This window comes from Schistocerca cancellata, chromosome 10 (genome assembly GCF_023864275.1).
Source record: "Schistocerca cancellata isolate TAMUIC-IGC-003103 chromosome 10, iqSchCanc2.1, whole genome shotgun sequence".
Lineage (NCBI taxonomy): Eukaryota > Metazoa > Arthropoda > Insecta > Orthoptera > Acrididae > Schistocerca > Schistocerca cancellata.
Window position 1 is genome coordinate 199,573,072 of NC_064635.1, and position 9,785 is coordinate 199,582,856.

Genomic DNA, 9,785 nt, shown 5'->3' on the forward strand with positions numbered 1-9,785 from the left:
CCTAATATTGTCCTCAAGTACATCGCTCTTGTATAGACCATCTATATACTCCTTCCACCTTTCTGCTTTCCCCTCTTTGCTTAGAACTGGGTTTCCATCTGAGCTCTTGATAGTCATACAAGTGGCTCTCTTTTCTGCAAAGGTCTCTTTAATTTTCCTGTAGGCTGTATCTATCTTACCCCCAGTGAGATAAGCCTCTACATCCTTACATTTGTCCTCCAGCCATGCCTGCTTAGCCATTTTGCACTTCCTGTCAATCTCATTTTTGAGACGTTTGTATTCCTTTTTGCCTGCTTCATTTACTGCATGTTTATATTTTCTCCTTTCATCAATTAAATTCAATATTTCTTCTGTTACCCAAGGATTTGTAGTAGCCCTCGTCTTTTTACCTACTTGATCCTCTGCTGCCTTCACTACTTCATCCCTCAGAGCTATCCATTCTTCTTCTACTGTATTTCTTTCCCCCATTCCTGTCAATTGTTCCCTTATGCTGTCCCTGAAACTCTGTACAACTTCTGGTTTAGTCAGTTTATCCAGGTCCCATCTCCTTAAATTCCCACCTTTTTGCCATTTCTTCAGTTTTAATCTACAGTTCATAACCAATAGATTGTGGTCAGAGTCCACATCTGCCCCTGGAAATGTCCTACAATTTAAAACCTGGTTCCTAAATCTCTGTCTTACCATTATCTAATCTATCTGATACCTTTTAGTGTCTCCAGGATTCTTCCATGTATACAAGCTATGATTAAGTTATGCTCTGTGCAAAATTCTACCAGACGGCTTCCTCTTTCATTTCTTAGCCCCAAGCCATATTCACCTACTATGTTTCCTTCTCTCCCTTTTCCTACTGTCGAATTCCAGTCACCCATGACTATTAAATTTTCGTCTCCACTCCTATACACTTCCACAATTCCATGAAATTTCTGTCTGAGGTCACTAATTCCAAGTGAACTATCTCTTGAGCAAGGCACTGATGACCTGTCTGTTTACTCACTTAACCTTCATCCAGCAAACACAGGCACACTGGAACAAAAGTGCATGGACAAATACCAGTGGCAATAATGTATATATATTTACTCTCTTGTCAACAAGAATCCTCATTGTTCAACCAGTCTTCTATGAATCAACATTGTACTTGGGAGACAGTGCCACATTTATTGTGATGAAATGCAGTAGGTAAAGAAAACTTAGACAACTATGGGTAAATCAGTGTCAAAATGACAGAGCTACTACACTGCAAGAAATATATGCTATTGGCAATGTGTTGTTAGCAAATTCAGGAGAATGTCTTTGTAAACTTAGAACTTGTGTATCTATACAAGATACAGTTACATGTAAAGCAATTATTGCAGCAATAAAGCTGACAATAACACTTTGTTATCTGGAAACTGGCATCTTTTAGAGCAGTTTCAGCTGTTTATTTCACATTTGGAAGCAAAGCATTGTAGTCATTACTCCAGAAACTGTGAAATACTTGACATGTTCTCATCGACTGTGTGAAAGATACTTGGCTTTTGTTACTTTTTTTTTTTTATTGGCTTTTACACAAATTCATTCAAAAAAAGATTGTGGATTAACATCTTTGTATTCAATAAATTCAGGAGTGCCCTGCATACTATTATGGAGGTCATGTTTTTCCATGTTTATATTTGCATTCTCAATGTCCTTAATGCCAGTTCCTACTAGTTTCTTGAGATTTCAGTTTCTAGCCATTCAGGGGAAGCTACACTTGTGTAATCCTTCTTAACTGTGCAGATGTCAAACTGTTCAATTTTTGTGCTATTAAGTAACTAAAGCATGAATGATCATCTACATTCTTCTTTTTGGCACATGTACTTCTCTTAATTTGCTGACTACTAGTTTCTGTTACCTTTTAAACACTGCAAGATATTCTTATGAAGCTTGAGAAGCAATGCACTTATAATGCATGCTCTCCATTTGAAACAAATTGTGAATGGGTGCTTGTGCTATTGGAAATAAGGAATTCAATCATCTGAATGAAGAGAAAAAAGATATTGTATGAGGGAGAAAGGGGGAGGGCACGAGCTCATTATTAGCCCTCACAAAATTGGGGTTTTCCTTGAGTCCCAGATTTACTTAAGATGTGATAACTTTTTAAAAACAGCACTCCTAGCACTGTGTTTAAATAGTTTTTTGCAATATTTTATACAGGTAGCACACTCATCAACCTTAACAGGGCAGGAACTGTGCTGGCTGCTCTGTAGTTTTCTGTGACCAATTTGAAAACTATGTAGCCAGTAAATGACAGCATCCTCATGTTTTTGCAGTGTGGAGATTGCTCATTAAATTTTGGTGTGGTGGTGGTGGTGGTGAAGAAGTAGTTCCATACTCCTTGACAGAGCATAGTGGATTATGCAGGAGACCCGCACCACCGTACTAGGCAAGGTCCTAGTGGAGTTGGTTTGGTGTTGCCTTCCTCCAGCCATAATGGGGATGAATTATGACGATGAAGATGACACAACAACACCCAGTCAGTTCGAGGCAGGTGAAAATCCCTGACCCTGTTGGGAATCGAACCCAGGACCTTGTGCTAAGGAAGCAAGAATGCTACCACGAGACCATGAGCTACAGACAAATTTTGGTGTACAGTTCCATAAATTCAGCTTCTTCTACTAATATTTCGGTTGTATATCGTTCAGACATTTTCCAAGTGAGCTGAAAGACTGGTATCTACTACACTCACTCAGTCCTTATAAACTCGGAGACGGTGCCACTGCACATGGAGCCACAGATACAGAGATGCCAGAGACAATGATCAGCAGCAAAGAAGCACAGTGTGCACAGATTATATCTGTGGTTGTACAGTTGATGTAGCACTGTAAGCTGCACCATCATGTCTTTGCAAGTTTATCCTAGAAACTGCCAGATTCCATGACTTATCCAAGTTGAAACCGCTATTTCTGTTGATTAAATTCATCACCAAGTTGTTTTTAATTGCCTTCTTCACCATATAGTCCTAGAAAGATGATGTGGACGCTAAAATTTTGACATTCTTGTACAGCATAGAATGACCAGTACCAATACAGTGTTCTGCTCTGCACAATTTGTTTGGCTGTGAGAAGCTGGCGTACCTGCTGTGTTCTGTATGTCTTTGATGGGCTGCATGAATTATCAGTCCAATGTATGAGAGGGCATATTCGCAGAGAATCTTGTAAACCTGAGCTGAACCCAGTAGTGCTGCTGTCTTTGTTGCAGGCAAGATATCACTTTTATTTTGTGCATATTGTACTTCTTTGCTGTTGATCAATATGTCTGGCACCAGTGTATCATTGGCCACATGTTCAGTGGTCTGTGAGTTTAAAGAGATGGCATGAGTGTTAAAGCATCAGTCACTCAGATCACTCTGAAAATGGCTGAACAATATTCAGATGAAATATTAGAAGAAGAAGCTGAATTTATATGGATGCACATCCAAAATGCTGGTTTTAAAAACATATTTAAGCTCTGTGCAATTATCACGTCAATAGGATTGTCATTGCCTTTATGGGATAATTTTGGAGCCACAGGAGCAGATAGCCAATGGCCTTCCTGCAGTGCTACCATTGGTTCCTGTCAGATCACCAAAGTTAAACTCTGTCAAACTTGGGTGACACAGGGATGGGTGCCTATCCAATCTGCCGAGTGCTGTTGGCAAGCACGGTGCACTCAGCCCTTGTGAGGCAAACTGAGGAGCTACTTGACTGAGAAGTAGTGGCTCCAGTCGCGAAAACTGACTACGGCTGAGAGAGTGGTGTGCTGACCACATGCCCCTCCATACCCACATCCAGTGATGCCTATAGCCTGGGTGACATGGCGGTTTGTCACTGACATTGGGCCTTCCAAGGCCTATTTGGATGGAGTTACTGGAGCATATGAGCCATGACAAAGGTAAGAATTGTGTCTTCTCCTCAAATTTCATCAGTGCCTGGCAAGTGTTTTTGTAGATACCCCAACAACGAGAGTGATTCTTCATAGTCAGCCTCATGACCAGGAAAAGAAAATAGTTTTCTGTCACTGAGTCACACTAAAATACAGTGAAATAAAGAAACTGACATAACAGATGAAGGTTTTCAACACACAATGGAGAAAAGTAGATCAATTCCTTGTGCCAGATAGTTACAAGAATGAATTGATTGTATGGCATTTTTGGCCAGAAGATCTCCATCTGTGGATGATTGGCCACCTAGTGTATCTTTTTATTTGGTGCCATTTTGGCAACTTGTACACTGATGATGATGATGATTATGATTATGATTATGATTATGATGATGGTGGTAACTCAGCACCAAGTCCCCAGGTGGATAAAAGTAGGACTCTTGCATGGAAGCCATGGTGATAACTCATATATGGAGACAGACACCAGAGTAAGTTCATGCATCTAACGATAAGATCCTTATGTCATGATGAGAGTAGGTTAGTACCAGGTCCTTAGAGTAACAGACAAAAGGTCAACATCTTCCTCTGAGAGTATTCCTGATATAAATGACACCGACTGATCCAGTCATCAATATTGCACCTTTCCTGAGCAATGATCTGTGGAAATTGTATTCACTTATTTACCAAAATGTTTTGGTAAATTTGACAAAGCCATTGGGGATCTGCACACTAGCAGACCAAGTGACATTTCACTTGGAACAGATTCCAGTACTTACAGAGATGTAGACTGGCTTCTATCCTGAATTCTCAAGAAACCCAGTATGTGTCTCAATTCACAGACATATAAAAGTATGATCATAAAAATTTTGTTTTTTAGTTAAATTTTTAAACAATCTTATGTGTTGATCACAACTGCATCCTAATTTATACTGATCAGTGTTGTAATGAAAGTGGTATGACTATATTATGTTCTTTACACCAACTGTAATTTCCAGAGCAAATTGTTTTATCATCCATTTTGCAATATCCTTTTTTAATTGTCATAAATTTTGTGCAAGTTTCTTATACAAAAATTGTCTTGATTATTTTGATGAATGTACATGTCAGAGAGGTATGTAAGCACAGAGGAATTTAATAATATTTGAGCAGTGTATTGTTATCTTGGTATTTAACGGGCTACCAGGGGGTAAAGTCAGTTAATTGCTGTGGATTAGTTGGTTAAAAGAAGTTGTGTATGGACACATGTTGTCAAAATTGCCCATTATGTCTTAATAAGAATGCTAAAATGTCCCTTTTTATAATTGTGAACCACAGAAAAAAGTGTTGTTTAAAATTTGTGAAATAATTTCAAGAGTATATCAACAAACAGAAAACCTAAAGGTGTTCATTGTTCATTGTTTCAATTAGAATTGATACAAGATGATCAAACCCATTAACTCCTGCAAATCCAAATATTGTGACAATATTCTACAGGAAAGTAAGAAAGAAGAACCCTAGATGTGAACCACGAGAAACTATGAAGAGTTTTACCAGCTACATACCAATTATTTTGATCTGTCAACATTTTTGAGCTTTCCAACGTGTTAGCTCAGTGTGCTGCTATGAATGATAAAGCACATGTCCTGAAAATCAGCAGACCCAGAATTTAAATAATTAATTCTAATCAGTAATTACAGGGTATGAGGTCAGAGTGTGAACTGGGAGAGACTGTTAGCTTATCTGTTGTTTATTAATTTAGTAAGCAGGTTCAGTTTGCCAGGAACATAAATTAAATGACCAATTTTGGATATCTGGCATCTATTTTAAACTCTCCTACAAGGCAAAATCTAAGGTTGCTGACGTACAAGAAGACTACTTATATAGTCCAACTGACTGAAATCTTACAATTAACAGTGAAAGCATCACTTCATTAAAGCTTTGGCTATCTATGTTTTGTGATGGTATGTATCTTGTTTGCACTAGTAGGGCTTTTAAAATTACACATTACTAAGGTGACCATCTGTCCCTTTTTTTCCTTTCCACCTGGACAGTAACAATTTTTGCTTTTTTTCTGGTGCTCTCACATTGGGGTCTCTTATCAGTTTGATGCTATGAATGACTAGCACTCCACCTTCCATTTCTCCATTGTTCCCATATTTTTTGGGCACCAGAGGAAGACAGCAAGTATTGAAAAAGCATCATCAGCTGCTCACTTTAGCCACCGCATAGTGGCCCCATTTTAGGTGAAGCATTGTTTGTTTAGTTGTCTGCCTGTTTGTTTGTTATATAGCTAACTGTATGCTTTGTACTATGATTCAGAGAGTGAAAAGTTACCAGCAAAGCAAACAGAGTAAATGAAGTAAAGAAGGTGACAGCCAAACAAGAAAAGAATAGAAGTATTTCAAGGACTCCAGATGCAGCTGAGGCATCAACAAGCTAACAATAGAGTAAGAATTAATATCAAATAAGTTACATCAGAGCAATAAAAAACATTCACAGATATAGTAGCTGTACTTATATTTTTCTGACAGTATTATTAAGCTTTGGATATTCTCCTTTAAACACCAAAGAAAAAAAAACTCCCAGCACCAAGAAGAAGTTGTTAACAATAAATGGAAGTTGGTACTCATGTTTCTACATCTGAAAGATGACGTCTGTTCAAATTTTGTGCCAGTCACATAAGAGTGGCAGGTTTACTTTAAATATGCACTCCAACGGATTTGAGCTTTATTTACCTTTAAGGCTTGACACAATGTGTTGATGTTAGGAAAGAATACCTTCAAGATAATATGCCATTATCAACACTTCCCCGAGTTTGAATGAGGTTGTGTAGTAGAGATACACTGGATGTTCCTTCCACAATATTGCAGAAATACTAGGCAGGAATGTAGCCACCAGACATGATTGCTAGCAGCAGTGGTCACAGGAAGGTACAGTCACAAGGAGACTGGCCCCTGGATCTCCTCATGGCTCTCCCAAGAGGGGAAACCATGGTGATCAGCATTTGGCTGATGCACATCATACTGCATCTGCAGCAGTTAGTGCCACAGTGACACAATGAACTGTTACAAGCTAGGACAGCTCTGAGGCAGATGCCCCGTAGCATGCATTCCACTGGTCCCCAAACCAACACCGTTTGAGACTTCAGTGGTGTCAAGTGAGAACCCATTGGAGGGTGGAGTGGAGGTCTGCTGTGTTTTCTGATGAAAGTCAGTTCTGCCTCAGTGCCAGTGATAGCTGCATGTTAGTTAGACAGAGACAAAGTGAATGTCCGCAAGCAACCAGTCTGCGATGTAGATACCCTGGACCTACACCTGCAGTTGTGGTCTGAGGTGCAATTTCATCTGACAGCAGGAGCAATCTATTGTTTATTCCATGTACCCTGATGGCAAATTTGTGCATCACTGGTGATTTGAAGTGCTGTGCTGCCATTTTTGGAAAGGATTCCAGGGGTTGTCTTCCAACAGGGTAATGCTCATCCACATATTGCTGTTATAACCTGACATGCTATGTAGTGTGTCAACATGTTGGCCTGCCCTTCTCAAACACCACATCTGTCTCCAGTCAATGCTATATTGGACGTAATCAGACTACAACTTCAGTTTCATCCACAACCAGCATTACCTGTCCCTGACCAACCAAGTGCAACTCCATCCCACAAACTGACATCTGGAACCTGTACAACACAACACAAGCACATTTTCATGCTTCCATTCAACACTCTGGTGGTTACACAGTTATTAGTGTACTAGCATTTCATATTTGCAATGGCTTGTCTCACACTTACCTGTGATTTTGCAATTGTAATCAGTTAAATGTGTTACCTAGAAAAATGAACTCCCAAAATTTCATTACTGTACATTAATTAATTTTTGACATTAATTAATTTTTGGCATTGTCATTTTTTCTCTCCGTACATAATGTAAACTGGCAGAAAATAACAATGAAACCACTACTGCGGCTCCCCCCGTCGACAACAAATATCCAATTTTCTGAACTACTACTTTGTTGAAATCTTTGGTTATCTATTTTCTCTGAGTGTGTGTACCATTTTCCTACTAGTAGGGCTTTAAAATTATACATTACTGAGGTGAGAATCTGCCCCATTCTTTTGCGAGACAGTCAAGATTTTTGCTTTTTTCTGGTGCTCTCACATCATGGGGGGTCTGCTCAGTTTGATGCTGTGAATGGCCAGCAATGACTCTCTCATTTCTCCATTGTCCTCATAGTTTTTCTGCCATCGGAGCAAGAGGGCAAGTATTGCAAAGGCATCATCAGATAATTGCTTACTTTAACTGCTAGATAGTGCCCCATTTTACATGAAGCATGCTGTTATATAAATAGGTTCTTGGACAGTATGTAATGCTTATCTTACACTTCATTCTGTCTGATTCAGATAATGAAAGAGTTATCAGCAATGCAAACAGAGAAAATGAAGCACAGAAAGTGGTGGTCACACAAGAAAAGAAGAGAAGATTTTCAGGGGCATCAGATTTCATTGACTCATCAACAAGTCAACAAAAGAGTAAGAATTAACATTAAATAAATTACATAAGAGCTATAAACAACATTTACAGATACAGTCCCTGTAATTATGTTTTGCTGACAACGTATTACACTGCTTCACACTTACTAAGGAGCTACTTGGTTCAAATGGCTCTGAGCACTATGGGACTTAACTTCTGAGGTCATCAGTCCCATAGAACTTAGAACTACTTAAACCTAACTAACCTAAGGACATCACACACATCCATGCCCGAGGCAGGATTCAAACCTGCGACCGTAGCAGTCGCGCGGCTCCAGACTGTAGCGCCTCTAACTGCTCGGCCACTTGGCTGGCAAGGAGCTACTGCCAATTACTATGGAGTAACTGACAATTATAATGGAACACTTCACCAATTACAGTAAAAGGAAATATTAACTGTGGGATATGGTAACTGTGATGACCTGTGTATGAATGCTCTCTATGCATGTGATAATTCATGTAGTACAGTGTTTGACAAAAGTTGCTGTGGGAACAATTAGAGCAACATTGTGTATGGTATGGCAACACATCTGCAAGACAACATTTGAGTGCTTACAATTGTGGACAAGCACTTGGGTGGCTTAAAGCCAGTCAGAGCATCACTATTGTGGCCAAAGTAATGGGTACACCCAATAGTCATCTCATGATGATTAGAAAAGGCTGCTGAAGGTAGAAATGCTCTGTAAAGGCATACAGGTGGTCATAGTTTGGCCACTACACCACAAGAATATTGATATGTAGTCCTAAGTGGTCTAGAGGTAGCGTCTCTGATTCATAATCCAAAAGTCTTCGGTCCCGGGTTTGATCCCCGCCACTGCCTAAATTTTCATAAATAATCAGCATTGGCAGCTGAAGACTTCCGGCATAAGAAGTCAGCCTCATTCTGCCAACGGCCTTGTCAAAGAGGGCAGAGGAGCGGATAGAGGTTCAGGGCACTCTCTTGTCCTAGGGGTGGGAAATTGCCCCTAAAGGTGGCAGAATCAGCAATGATCAACGACATGAGGATGCAGAAGGCAATGGAAACCACTGCATTAAAGACACGTAATGTGTATCCACAGGACATGTGGCCTGTATTTGAAGAAGTGTCATGATGATCTCTCCATTGACAAGAGATTCCGGAATAGAGCCCCATTCGGATCTCCGTGAGGGGACTGTCAAGGGGGAGGTTACCATGAGAAAAAGACTGAATAATCTACGAAAGGATAACGTTCTACGAGTCGGGGCATGGAATGTCAGAAACTTGAACGTGGTAGGGAAACTAGAAAATCTCAAAAGGGAAATGCAAAGGTTCAATCTAGATATAGTAGGGGTCAGTGAAGTGAAGTGGAAGGAAGACAAGGATTTCTGGTCAGATGAGTATCGGGTAATATCAACAGCAGCAGAAAATGGTATAACAGGTGTAGGA